General features: G+C 36.9%; 1 long non-coding RNA gene across 1 annotated transcript in view; it reads left to right on the top strand.

Annotated features, from left to right (window-relative positions):
- LOC311626597 overlaps positions 1–15550 on the top strand; it is a 92889-nt gene that overhangs the window by 33997 nt on the left and 43342 nt on the right. The window contains exons 3-4 of the long non-coding RNA XR_014795730.1: positions 10972–11064; positions 11980–12262. This is a non-coding gene — a long non-coding RNA (uncharacterized lncRNA). The remainder of the gene's footprint in view (positions 1–10971; positions 11065–11979; positions 12263–15550) is intronic.

Below are 15550 nucleotides of genomic sequence, written 5' to 3'. Positions count from 1 at the left end.
TCTTTTACACATTTCTATTTAAGCCAGTATTATTGATTTTCAATTTATGACATGACAGAAAAAAATTGTTTAAGAGAAATAACTTAAATAAAAATTGAACAGTTGAAGGTTGATATTGGAAAAAAAAAATCAAGAACATGTGACTGAAATTTGAGAAACAATGTCCAGGCAAAGGAAGGGATCTGGGCAGTGGTTAGTCTAAGCCACTCTCCCTCATACTCCCACAACCAAATCTCCTTCCTTTCCAAATTCCCCTTCAAAAACATCTCAACATATTTTATTAAAACTTGTTCCCTACTTTCTTAAATGTCTTCTCTGCCTGTCTTCTTTGGAGTTCTCAGATTGACTTTGTCTAAGTTCTAAGGATATCAAAGGCTGATTGTGTACAACAGCAGACTCTACTGTGCCACGGTTAAAACAGCAGACACTCCAAAAGTCTTCCAAAAAAGCAAAGCCTTCTAGGGCAGTTTATTTTTAATGTATAAATTAGACAGAGAAAAAATGACTTTAAGTGTTTTTGTGTGCACAAGGCCGCCCTGCCATGCCAGATGAATTCCATCATCCAGAAATAGCTGCGCTCCATCCTGGTCATTATGAAACAAGCTCATTTCAAGACAGGCGCCGGGCTCTGAATGCACAAGGATTGTTGAGATGCATGTGACTGCACACTCCATCTTCCCTAGTCACAAACAGCTTAAACAGCTTTTCTGAAGATGGCTGTTCTTCAGACCCTGTGCATACAATTTTTCTACATTCCTTCCACTCTCTCCCCACTTTTCTTTTTCTTTTTTTTTTTTTTTTTTTTTTTTTTTGGCTTGTTTTCATTGGCTTTTAACATCCTTATAGTCCTGTTTTTCATTTAAGGTGATGAAATTAAAAACTAGACTATGATGTGAATCCAAATATACTTGTATTTTTTTACTGAAAATAAAACCAACATTTTTGTTCTTTAGCAGTCTTTAATTGTATCTCATCATTGAAATGTTATCAGAATATTCAATGCTGATAACATGGCCAATTTTATTTTCAAGTTAAAGCTTCTCCTGTGGGCTATACTTGGCACTGACCTCTACCTGATTTGGACTTGAACCACTTTGGCTTCAACTGAGGCAAAGATAACCAGTGAATAGCCTGCCATGAATTTGCTGTGGAACCACATGCTGGTGCAGAAATAATCATATACATTTGCTGGGGAAAGACAAATTCACAGCAGACAGATTACAGCAGGCTGGTCCCCATACACTAGACAGGCTCCATGGAAAGGGAAGCCTGAGGCACGTGCATCGATAAGGAAGAGGACAAAGGGAGGAGTGTGCAACACTTCCTGAGATAAACCTTCCACAGCAGCAAGGTTCAATGCACTTCTATCAATAAAGCAGGGAAGGCAGCATGACAAGGTAACAGTAGGTCTGGACTGGAAGTTCTGAAGACTGTTTGAGACCAAGCTCCACCACTGAATGGTTGTGTGGGTTTGGGGTTAGGCTTGTAACCCCCTCCACTGAGCCTCAGTTTCCTTTTCTGCCCTGAATAACTCATAGCACAATTGCAAAGGTGAAATATAAAACTGATTATGAGAACTGTCTTGTGAAATATAAGATGTTATCCTATATAATAAGAGAGGAATATGCTAATTATCCATTACGCCTTGAGGCATAACGACCGGATCATTGATCTGCAGAAAGGTGGAGCAGTGAACTATAAGTGGGCAGCAGAGAGTTATAGGAGGGGGACAGAGCAGCAAGCTATAGGGGGGAGGGGGCAGGGGGAACTCCAGGCGTGGGAGGCAGTGGGCAGAGAGCTCCAGAAGGGTGGAACAGTGAGCTAGGAGCAGCAGAGAGCTAGGAGCAGCAGTGGGTGGATGGCCAGTTGAAGCAAGTGGCAGCAAGCTACTAGCACACGGATTCATGCATAGGGCTACTAGTATGAATATAAAATGATCTGATTAATCATTATCTTGCAGTTATTCATGATAATAATAGTAAATACTTTGCCCCTGAGTTGAGTACGTAGGCAGCTTTTACCCTGTTTCCCCGAAAATAAGACAGTGTCTTATATTAATTTTTGCTCCCAAAGATGCGCTAGGTCTTATTTTCAGGGGATGTCTTATTTTTCCATGAAGAAGAATACGGTACACATTTATTGTTAAATGAAAATAAAGGAAATTTATTACCTGTATATGGTACGGTAGTACGGTAGTTGTCAACACAAACCAAACAAACTGTGAATCCTACAGTATCAAGAATTTACTCATTTATTCAATGACAATCATGTCATCATCTTCTGGAACATCATCATAACAATCCAATTCCTGAATTTCCTGGTGAATTTCTTGTGACTCCATTTCTTTCAGAATCAGTGAACCAAATATCTCATGTTTAGCCTAGGGGGGCCTTATTTTCGGGGGGATTCCTTATATTTCACTCAATAGGAAACCTGTAAGTAGGTCTTATTTTCAAAGGATGTCTTATTTTCGGGGAAACACGGTAGTATTCAAGCAGTATAAAGTTAAATGGCATCTAAATCTCAGAGGAATTTTTAGTGCTGTGATTTTCAAATGAAGTTTCTTCATGAGGGGATCATTGAAGAGTTTCTCAAAGAAAAAGAAAGTTTATACATGAGAAAGATTTAAATGGAATAAGCTGATTTTTAACATGCAAAATGATTGTTAGTTCCTTCTCTAGATGCTCAGTATATACTCCTCTTCTGAGAGAGGTCCATTTACTTTTTACATTTTAATAGCATTGCTATTTTCTGCAAAAAAAATATTTTCTGAATAGTTTTATGATGCCAGGAGAGTGAAGAAAAAGAATAATACATATATTTATGAAATCAAAACATAAATACTACTAAAATGGAAGAAAAAAACAAGCAAACTTAATGATAAAACAAAACAAAACAGCGCGTATGGAATAACTTGAGTAGAGTGTTCTGAAATAGTCATGGGATGAACCACAAGAATGCACTAACAATTTTTTATAAGTTACTTAAAAATTAAGTAGATGTTAAAGTAAATAATTACATGCTATGTGTCTATTCATGAGATGTTTCTATTCCTTCATTAGTGAGTCATGAATTTATTTTGTTTTTTTACCTCAGTCATAGTAATATTATGATCTGGCTAATTCTATAACACCAGAAAAATACTAAAGATGACAGACCTAAATCATATGATTGTTCATAAGCTATGTTTGCTTCGACTTACCCTGTTTTATATTTATCTAGTTATACCATATTTCTTAGGTTAGTAATTCCATCCTTTTGTAGTCAAACTTTCTGTATACTAATATTTTAAAAAATATCTCTTGTATACAATATTTGTCTTTAAAAAACCAAAATCTAGTTTGATAATCTTTGTCATATAATTGGAACATTTAATCCATTTACATTTAATGTAATTACTGATAGATTTGTGCATTTCTTAAAAACTTTACATTTTGAAATCATTATAGATTCACAGAAAGTTAAAATGATAATACAGAAAGGACTTTTGTACCTTTTATTCCATTTACATCTTTTACACTAATAGTGCAATATTCAAACCAGGAATTTGACATTGTAATTATCAGGCGTGCAGGTTAGTAAACCTACAATTGCAATAAAAACACAGCACTCTTCCATCACTACAAAGGTTTCCTTCATAGTCAAAGGCCTCCTCTTTACAGTCAAAACCACCCCTTACTCCATCAGTCCTATCCCATGGTAACCAATGGTCTGTTTTCCATCTTCATAATTTTGTCGGTTAGACAATGTTCTACAAATGGACTCATACTGTATGCAATATTCTGAGATTTTTTTCAATAAGCATGATTTCCTTGATCCATATAAGTTGTTGCAGGTATCAATAGTTTCTTCTGTTTTGTATTTTAGTATTCCATTATATGGTTGGACCACAAGTTGTTTAACCATTCACCTTATGCAGAGATATTTTGGTTGTTTCCAGTTTGGAGCTCTTACAAACCAAACTTCTAAGAACAATTATGTATATATGTTTGTGTGGAAATACATTTTTATTTCTCTGGGATAAATGCTCAGCAATACAACAGATACCATTTATAGTAAGTGTGTTTAATTAAAAAAAAAAATACTGCCACAATCTTGTCCATAGTGGCTTTACCATATTACAATCCCATGTATGTAAGTTCTATATACATGCCAACATTTGGTATTGTCACTATCTTTTAATGTTAGCAATTCTAATAGGTATATAGTTATGTTTTACCTTGGTCTTAATTTTCACTTAATGGCTAAACATCTTTCATGTGCTTATTTGCCACTCACATATTCTCTTTGGTGAAATGGTGCTTTAAATAGTTTGCCTGTTTTCTAAGTGAATTGTTTTACTGTTGAGGTTCAGCATTCTTCTACATTCTATGAATTCTTTAAAATATGGTCTGCAAATATTTTCTCCCAGTTTACAGGGTATGTGTTTTTCATCCTCTGCACATGGTATTTCATGCAGTAAAAGTTTTAAACTTTGATGAAGTCCAATTTATCAATATATTTGTTTCATGAATCTTGCTTTTGATGTCATGTATAAGAATTCTTCACCAGCCCTCAAGTTCTGAAGATTTTATTCCACTTTCTCCCATCCCAGCTTTATAGGTCTATGATTTAGATTTAAATCTAAGATTCATTTTGAGTTATTTTTTGCATGAGGTTTAGATTCTTTTTTATTTGGAGTAGGTCAGGCTATGGATACCCATTTTTCATCTTGGTAAAAAAAAAAAAAAAAAAAAAAAAAGTCAGTTGGTCATAGTTGTGTGGAGCTATTGCTGGGTTCTCTATTCTGTCCCAGTAATCTAAATGTTTATGTTTCTACCAACACCTCACAGTCTTGATTATTATAGCCATATATCAAGTCTTGAAATCAGGGATGATTCTCCCCACTTTATTCTTTTTCAAAATTATTTTAGCTATTTACATGTCCACATAAATTTTAAATCGACTATATTACTTATTTCTTACTATTTATCCCACCTGTTCTATGTCTTTGTTTTGTTCATTTAGATATTTATTTTCTTTGGGAAAATTCCTTCACACCTGTTATTTTCAGTTTCCTGTGACTCTAAACATATAATGAATCCCAGGCTGGGAATGAAGTATGGCAATGGGGAGGAACAAAGCATGTGGCTGGATGTATCAGTGTACTGCTTCAAGAGGCAGTCATGACCTTGAATGATGTTGGGATAATGATGAAGATTGGGGTAAAGAACAATATGAACAATAGTGCAGAATTAGTCCCTAAACCCACAAACTGTGTTTATATTGACGTAACTGTAGATAAAACTCCTTTTTTTAGGTTAAAACATTACCATAAGCTTAGTTTTCTTTTTTTACTTTTCTGAGAACTTCTGCTTATTTGCATCTTTTTCTGGGCCATAGCAGCACTCCAAGAGTGTTTTGGCAACAGCCTCTGTTGTGGTCAGCAACTCCCTCTGCAGCTGGGATTTCTAAAAGAAGGAGGAGCATTTGCCTTATAGTGCTCCAGCGACCAAACAAGAAAAACTTCTATGGGAATTAGTCCCAGAACTCCCCCTCCCCCCACTTCCCGTCCTTCATGTGATCAGGAAGATTAAAGCCACTGGTGCACATTTCAGCAAGTCTGTCACTCACAGTGGGGATAGTACAGGGTCACCATCCTCACCACTGGGTCCTGAAACAGGTCGTGGGAAACTTCACTGACTAGTAATCATGGAACTAATGACCTGTGTGGCTCAAGTTAGAGAACTTGTTAGAGGATAAGACTATATATATATATATATATATATATATATATATATATATTTTTTTTTTTTTTTTTTTTTTTTTTTTTTTTTAAAGATCATATCCCCTGAAGTAGAGACGTGCCTCTTGATAGATATGCACATGTATGTGTGTTTGGTGGGGAGTAGTTAGGTACAGAATTTTTCCAAAGACAACAGACAACAAGACAATGGATTTGTTTAATCCATTAAAAACAAAACAAAACACTTTTTTCTGTCAAGGGCCATTTGGATATTTATAACATCATTCTCAGGCCATACAAAATTATCAACTTAAAAATTACATTGGTATGAGAAAACAAACAAACAAAAAAAACAAACAAACAAAAAAACACACAAAAACTCGTAGGTTTATTGAGTTTTGAATCCCACTTTGGTTGCCTTGGCAGGGCCAGACCAAAAGACATGACCCATGGGCCAGATATTCCCCACCCCTGGATTAAATAAACATAGACATCTAGCTTTGCCTTCACCACAATCAATAAAACAAAATCAAATAAGAACAACAACAGCAGCAACAAAAAATACCAACAACACACATTTTCCTGTCTAAGCAGTAATTGAGTGTAAGAGGCCAGAGGTGCTGAAACTTACCAGAAAAAGGTCACAATTAGCATCTTAAAAGGTGGGAGTTGTGTCTGGCTAACCCAAACTGAGCAAAACCACTGTAAGACATCAATTTCAAAGTCTGGAAAATGCTTTGATATTTACAAAAATGGTATTGTGAAAATGTAGACCACTGACTAAAATTCAACCTAATACCCCAGGATGTTGCCATCTTCTAATAACCTGCAAACAACAAAATAACCAAAGAAATTGCTTTGAGTCGCCATAACTTTACATAAATATCATGTTGAATTCACAAACATTAGAAGCCAGGAGCAATATTCTGTAAAGTCCCATAGATAGCTCTTCTTGAAGCCTGGACAACAAGCCATGGGCTTTCTGTTTCTTTTAGAACAAAATTAATATGTTATTAATGATATTTTTATGTAATCCTAAAAAAAAGTCTCTCAATATCAACCTCCTTTCACAAACATTTGCCTTCACTTTGAGGAAGGGTGACGTTGCCACCATTAACGCACTCCAGTGAGGGTCAAACACTTCCTCTTTTAATCACCAACAGTTTTGAAACCACACATTGAGAAAAGGGACATTTCTCACAAGAAAACACGCTGTTAGCTCTGACAAAGGCTGTTTGTGAGGTTGCCTCCTGCTGGAATTGCCCCTTAGCAAGACAGATGCTGGAAAGGGAAGTTCAAGAGCCATTCTAATCACATCCAGTTTTGGTAACTTCCTCTGCTTGCTTGCAGCACAGCTGTTCAGAATAAAACAAAAAGAGGAAATGGGGACATCCAGACTGAATATTATTAGAGCCTTTAGAAAACCCTCTCAGGAAAGGAACCTGTGACATCACAGAAATGTGTCATCTTCTTTATGGAACTCTGCTCCCAAAGCAGAATGTCTGCAAAGTCTTAATGCAGACGATTAATACTGACACACAGCTAGCCTACAAGGCAATAACTGAGGAAAAGGCAACACTCCGGCAAAGTCTTTCCAGGAACTAAAATGTTATTAACTCAACCAATGTTCCTTTTAACCGACCAAATAAACAAGGGCGAGATATGGTACGTTTTGGCACAGAGAAGCTCCCAGCAAAACTCTGGACTGAATCTCGGGAATGGGTGTTTTAATTCTTCTATATAATTTTTGGCAATCAACCTAAATTCACTTCATTCCTCTAAATCTTAGTATCTTCATTTTTTTAAAAGGATGGAGATGATTCTTATTGGTTTTAGACATCTATGTCATATGTCCCATAACACATAAAAGTAATCTATTTATATGTAATTCATTACCTCTACTAATGCCCAACTAATACTCCTTTTTTCTCCAGTAAATCTTACTGCTAAGGATGCCATCAATTACCCTGTTTCTATACCAAGAATTTTGTTAGTTGTTCTCTCCTATTTTTTCATGACCCAGTCCTCCCTTAAGTGGTTCAATATAGTTTCACTAGTTATTTGGATTTTGTAAAAAAACAAGAAAAACAAACAAGCAATAAAAACTAGTCCCATTGATTTAATAATTGACTCTCTTACTAAATCATCAGTTTTTATCAATCTTCCCAGTAAAATCCTTAGCCCAGCTCTGTCCTCCCTTATTCAAGCATTTGCAAGAGCATCTTAGCTGGTCTTCAGGCATTTTGTTGCCTACAATCTAGGTTTTTCAAAGTCATCCGAGTCTATTCTTAAATGATTTCTAGTATACATCTCTATTTGAAATCCTTTAGTCATTCCTCACTGGACATAGAATAAAGTCTAGCTACTAAGTGCATTACCCAGGGTTCTTCAGGACTATTTCCTAAAACAAAACTCCACCTATCCCATCCTGGAAAAATTCTTTATTTTTAATACTCACCTGAACTGTTTCAAACCTCTGTGCTGATATAAATCTGTCCCCCAAGACTGAGAAGCATCTCCCCGTGTGCTTCTACTGCTAGTTGGCCTTTCTGTCCCTCAGAAGTCATTCTTAGTATTTGCTTCTAGGGGAGGAAGTTGGTAAGTCCAGAGAGAAAAATGTTAGATCATCATTCCTTTTTCTCCACACTAACAAAATTAAATTCCATTTAAGAAAAGGAGGTACAAAAGGAAAACACCACCTGGAAACAATAATGAATTGACAGCCACAATTCCTTAATTTTGGTTTGTTCAAAGGCTCCACCTTCATGGGTGTATTGAAGGGTATGTTTAGTTTAATCTCCTAGTAACAATAAATAAACAAACAAACAAACAAACAAATAAATAAATAAATAAATAAATAACTTCATAGTTGAATATCACTCTGTAATTTATAAGCAGAGGGTTCTACGAAAATAAATTACATTCTTGAAACTGTGACCCTGGGGACTGTTACAGCTATACTAGTAGTTGTCATTAGTATCAGGAAGGCAATAGGAAATATTCCTGAGAATCTAGGTGCTATGGGAAGAATACATCTAAGCAACAAGGTGCACAGGTTCCAATGAGACCATGGGAAAGCTGCTTAACTGTTCAGGACCTCAAATTTCTGACCCAAAAATGTGGGGACACAGTTAGACAATGAGTAAAAACATGACAGCCTCTCTTCCAATCTGTAGAAACATTTGCAGCAATGGTACCAGAACTAATTGTGTATGTTCTTCTATACTATAGAATCTATAGGATGAAGGTATAGGTAGGTTGGCCGATACTTCAAGTTGTCCAGTTTTCTTAGGACAGTCCAAAGTTATGTATGTTGTTTTAATTTAATTATTTTAAATGCCTCCTTGCAGTTTTGAAAATGTCTAATTTGGGTTAATGAATTATATCGTATCTGTAATATGAGCTTTTATTTTTTTCCTGAAAATTTTAGGAAATTTTGGCTTTTGCTAAATTCACAGATTATGGAGGAGAATGGGAGTTTAGAGCTGAACTAGAAAACCTTTCCTCCCTTTAAATATCTTAAAAAGCATGTTTCTTTTTAGGATTTTAAATCTTTTAGCATAAGTCAAAGATTCATATAGCCTTTTAAAAATTATTGTCAGGTACTATTTATTTTGGTTAAAGTTTACAGATTCCAGTGGGACCCTCTCTTTTGTCAACGAATGTCATTCTTATTGCACCTCTCTATTGAAAGCTCTCTCGCTGATGGTAAACAAAATACATACACCATTTTACCATCTGCAGGATTGATAGCATTTAATTAGGAAAGCCAGGAGTGCCAGAGGTCATTTTCCAAGCAGCACCTCAGGCAAGAGACCCCCTCCCAACCTCTGCTGTGACTAATGGTTCTGCAACTCTTTTTAAGTTCATTGCATCCCAAATTCCCCCTAGAGAGTTGGAATTCAAATCAGGTGAACAGATGCTCACAAATTAAGGTACTTTATCTATAGACCTACAGGGATCATGAGGTGATAGGTGCAGAGGAGACAGATGAAGGAACAAACAAGAAATTTTGAAACCATTAATTTCTTGTCTCTCTTTTCCCTTATCCCTTCTCATCTCCATGGACCCCCTCCTTTCCCCTCTGCTATCATTGCTGCCCATCACTATATTATTTTTTCCACAACCTTTCAGTCTCCATAGACGGAGAGTTCTGTTCTTTGGCAGGCAGTCTCAGTTGAGTTAACGAGGGACATGTGTTTTTAGGTGCCAGAAGTGAATCTTTTTCTCTGTTTCTGTCTTCAGAATCATAAAGCTTGCTCTCAGTACATTGACTGAGAAACAGAGCTTGTAAACACTGAATGTTGCTTTTGTAAGTTATGGTTCAGCAAACAGAGAAATTGGCTTTATCCTGGGTAGAAGTATTTCTGTAACAACGGTTGCCAGTTCCTTCCCTCTTGGACATTTTCTCTAAATTCACAGGCTTTGACCCAGACTTGTAAAATGAGGATCATTCAGGCTTTTCTCCACCCAAATCTATGTCCCAACCATTGTTTCCCAATCAAAATTTGACCATGGATCTTACCAAACATCTGATTTTCCCCTAGAAAACAGGAAACAAGAAAGCTATTAAAAACATACATTTAGCCAAAGCCAGTTTGGCTCAGTGGTAGAGCGTTGATCTGCGGACTGAAAGGTCCCGGGTTCGATTCCGTTCAAGGGCATGTACCTTGGTTGCGGGCACATCCTCGGTGGGGAGTGTACAAGAGGCAGCTGGTCGATGTTTCTCTCTCATCGACGTTTTTAGCTCTCTATCCCTTTCCCTTCCTCTCTGTAAAAATCAATAAAATATATTAAAAAAAAACAAACACATACATTTATATCTTATTTTTATTCCTTTTTTTTAAAGCTTCCATTCATAGTTAATACTTCTTAAGTGAGAAATATTGCCACTATGTCAAGAAACATTGCCTTCGGGGATTTTTTTTTTTTTTTTTGGTCTCTGTATATTAGAGTAAGTGTCACTGTCTCATGAAAAGCATCCACAGTTCATCATTAAACATTTTAATGAATGCTCTCTTGGGTATGTTATATTTCCTTCCATCTGCCTTTCCCAGTTAAACTTTAACATACTACATATTTTCCTTTACAAAACAATAATGATTTGTAATCTTCAAGTGGAGCTTTCAGAGAAGTTGTAGAAACCCATGTTTGCCTATCTTTCATCATTCTTCACATCACATTATTTCACTGGTTAAACAGTGCTTTAAAATGCTCCAAATTTCCTTTTTGCATTCTGATTACAGCAGCTCCAAGTTTGCCTCAAGAGAGCCATTCCTCATCTGCCTGTGCTGCTTTTGAGAACCGCAGTGCCGGGCTGGGCTGTGTGAGCACACGAGGTAAGCTCATTTAAGCACATCTTGTCAGGATTGTCATATCCCTGAGATTTCACACAACAGCATTTCCCCTCGTGTGTTCTCAGCAATGCCACACATCAGGCGACTGTAGAATTCAATATGCAGTATCATACAAAAATTTCCAACTTTTGCATAATGTAGAACATAAAAATAAACAGACTAGAAAAATAGTGGCTCACTTCATTCTACTCAAGGGTGAAAATTCATAGCAAAAGGAAAAATAATATATATATTTTATCCATGATAAGGGTTGGGAACAGGAGGGTGTGAGATAGCATGAAAGCCACATTTCCTCTAGCCTCTCAGAAAACATCTTTGTTTGCCATTGTAGTGTTACCAAGGCAACATTAGCTACTTATGACAGCACATGGAGATGGCTATCACAGGCTTGATAGCACTGTGTTTAAATGTTATACAGATTCTTTTTTTAATTGGTATTTTTAATGGTGACATAATTGCAGATGTCTCACTCTCCCCCTCTTTGCCCACCATCATACATCTCTCTCCCTTGGTCTTTACCAAACTACTGTCCGTGTCCATGGGGTATGTATATATGTTCTTTAGCTCATCCCTTCACCTTCTTTACCTTCATCCCACGGCCCTCTCCTCAGGCCAATCTGTTTCACGTGTCCATGCTTCCAGTTCAATTTTGTACATCAATTAATTTTTTAATCAATTTAATTAATGCCACATATTAGTGAAATCATGTTGTATTTGTCTATCTCTGAAATGTATGAATTCCTGTCTTTTCTTCCCTACTCTCAAAAGAATCACTGGTAGCCAAAGACTGAAATAAAAAGAAATCTAGATTATAGCCTATATTAAGCTACATTCGGATCATTCCTATTTTATTTTTAGATCAATAGTTGTGAATCGAGTGTGCTTTGCGGTTCACAGGTGCAGTATTCACACATTTGTGACCCAACTTCCTCATCTTCCATCTCTACCAAACATCTCAAGAAGAAATAATAAATTTGATTGTCAATGGAAGATGAAAAGGAACCATCTGGAACCTTTTCCTGAACCACCTCAAACTTTTAGGGCATACCCTTGTGCAAGCTGTATTGGCATGAACTTGTTCCTTTACATTTCTATCTGGCCTCAACTCCCTCTGACCATGGAACTTTCTGCCCACTACTCTGAGAAGTAGGAAGGACAACCATCAAGAAGAAGTGCAAAGGTAATAATGTCAGTGTGTGCCTGGGGATGTGGGCAGGGGGAGCAGCTGTGAAGGAAAAGTCTTAATTTATTTCAGCTCACACCTGTCAGAATGGTTAACATCAATAAATCAACAAGCAACAAGTGTTGGTGAGGATGCGGAAAAAGGGGCACCTTTGTGCACTGTTAGTGGGAATGCAGATTGGTGCATTCCCACTACAAAGGTTCCTCAAAATTAAAAAAATAAAATAAAAATAGAACTACCTTTTGACTCAGCAACTCCCCTTCTGGGTATATATCTGGAAAAAATATATACTAAGCCAAAAAGATATGTGCATATACATCCCTACGATCATTGCAGTATTGTTTACCATAGCCAAGATAGGGAAGTAATCTAAGTGCCTATCGGTAGACAAGTGGATAAAGAAATGGCACATATTTAATAACACACAATCACTACAGAGAAGTGAGAGGAATGGAAGATTAATGTTAAAAGCATCCTGGGCCTGTCTCAAAAAGCATCCTTTTTGAACTTAAAAAAACAACGTTACAGTATAAAGAAATTATACCAAACAAGTACATTTGCTTTAAGATCCCTAAATAAAAGATTCAGTCAAAACCGGTTTGGCTCAGTGGATAGAGTGTTGGCCTGCGGACTCAAGGATCCCAGGTTCGATTCCAGTCAAGGGCATGGACCTTGGTTGCGGGCACATCCCCAGTAGGGGGTGTGCAAGAGGCAGCTGATCAATGTTTCTCTCTCATCGATATTTCTAACTCTCTATCCCTCTCTCTTTCTCTCTGTAAAAAAATCAATAAAAATATTTTTTTAAAAGATTCATAGTCTAGAACAGTACTTGCAAAAAATAAAAAATAATAATGATTCATAATTTGGCATAAAATATTTTTCTACTTTAACTTCTTAGTTAAAGATCTGATTAAGTGGGTGATTTATTTTATTTTTTATTTTCATATAATAATAGGTCCTAAGTTGGTGTGAATTTAAAATCTACATATCTGGTACAAATTCAGGACTCACCAATCAGTGCTCACAATTCAGTGCTCACAAAACTGAACCTTCCAAATCTGGTATACTTTTTAAGAATTTTCTAAAGGGTTCACCTAACGTTAATTTGCCTGCCTTATTATCAGCATTATGGCATTTGCCATGTTAGAATTTTAGTCTGATGGATACTTCAAAATTATGCAGTCCTACTATCTCATTCTATGCTCATTTATAAAGGAATTATTTATTATGACATTTTTAAAAGACAGAAACCATTTAGAATTTTACTATACTTTGAGTATAATTATTTCAGTATCTAACATAAGGTTATAAGTCAATTAACTTTCAAATATTTCAAACAAACTTTCATTTAGTTCATTTATTGACTACTGAGTTTGTGCCAGAAACTGGGTAGGCACTATAAATACAGATCTAGGCAATTAATGGAGATTAGATGGTAGGGGACCATGAACAGAAGCAGGAAAACCAATTAGGAGACTATTGCAATAATAGCATAAGCAAAAGGTAACTGTAAAATTGACTAAATGATAGGTAAGGTATTGTGTTAGTTTGCTTTAGATATATTTTGTTAGAATTCACAGAATATGCTAATGGCTAGAATGTGGAATGTGAGGAAAAGAAAGAACTCAAAGATGATTTCAGAATTGTATTTGCTTTTTAGCTGTTATAACTGAAAAAAGAAAACTGCCCCTTATATTGGATGGAGAAGACTAAAGTAGAATAAATTTGAATCGGGGGTTGGGGGCGAGTCAAGTGTGTTTTATGGGCATGATAATTGGGTAATTTACTTAGGGTTCAATGGAGAGATCAGAATCAGAGAAGTTGATAGCTTATAAATAGGATTTTATAGGATCAGATTAGCATCCAAAGGTGTATTTTTAGCCTGCAACTATTCTTAGTGCCTTTGATGCATTGATTTATTTAGCTTTCAAAGCAATGCACCCAATCAAGAAAGTACTTCAATTATTATAATTTGCAAATGAATAAACTAAAAGCAGAGACTGTGTAATGTATCCTAAGTCACATTGCTAGTAAATGTCAAAGCAGAGTTTGAACCCCAGCAGTCTGAATCCACATTCTTATTCTCAATATCATGCTGCTCCTATTTATGTAATGTGATTCTGTCCCACATATATATACATATGTGTGTGTGTGTGTGTGTGTGTGTGTGTGTGTATATATAAAACCAACCAGCTGACCAGCCGACCAGCTGACCAGTTGGTGTCTATAATGCACAATGACCAACAGGGAGCAGTCACTCAACACACAGGCATGGAAACATGGATCAGACTGATGAATCTCAGAGGGAAGGGTGCAAAGAGATTAACCAAAGATTTTATATGCATACTAAATGCCTGGTGCACACATTCGTGCACCAGTGGGGTCCCTCGGCCGAGCCTGCGGGGATTGGGCCAAAATTTGCTTTCCAACATCCATGAAGGGTCCCAGGTTGCCAGGGGGTATTTATGAATCCATGCACCAGGCCGCTGGTAGAATTATGATTTAGTTGAACAAATAAAAGTAGCACACATAAAAAACTATAGATTAGTTAGAGACAAATATATCTTGGCAATGACTATGAGGCAGAGGAGTTTAGAATATGTCTGAGCCTCCAAGATAATAGAACACAGCAATAATTAGTGCTTCATATGATTAAATTACACACTGAAGAACTAAGATTTTAGCAGGTTCCATAGATAATCAATTTATAGGCATAGATTAGCTTAGTCATGGGTATATTAAACTCATAATAGCTAATCATTCAGATAATAGAGGCCTGGTGCACAAAATTCAAGCATGGGGGGTTGGGGGGGGTGAGGGAGGTCCCTCAGGCTGGCCTGCATCCTCTCTAATCTGGGACCCCTCAGGGGATGTCTGACTGCCGGTTTAGGGATCTGGCCTAATCCAGCATTCTGACATTCCTCTTGCAATCTGGGTCCACTGGCTCCTAACTGCTCACCTGCTTGCCTGATTACCTCTAACCATTCTGTCTGCCTGCCCCCCCTGCTGACCTTATTGCCTCTAACTGCTCTCCCCTGCCAGCCTTATCTCACCCCTAACTGCTTGCTCCCCTATGGCCTGATCACCCCTGACTGCTTGCTCCCCTACCAGCCTGATCACCCCTAACTACCTCTGCCTCGTCCCCACCACCATGGCTTTGTCCAGAAGAAAGTCATACATCCAGAAGATGTCCGGTCGACCCTGTCTAGTTAGCATATTAGCCTTTTATTAGTTTAGATTGTGCACACCTTGCTCTACTGAGTAGGCCTTTTGTAAACGCTCATT

Source organism: Pipistrellus hanaki (assembly GCF_964339955.1).
Source record: "Pipistrellus hanaki genome assembly, chromosome: 8".
In the NCBI taxonomy this organism is placed as follows: domain Eukaryota; kingdom Metazoa; phylum Chordata; class Mammalia; order Chiroptera; family Vespertilionidae; genus Pipistrellus; species Pipistrellus hanaki.
This window is presented reverse-complemented; position numbering and strand designations above follow the sequence as displayed.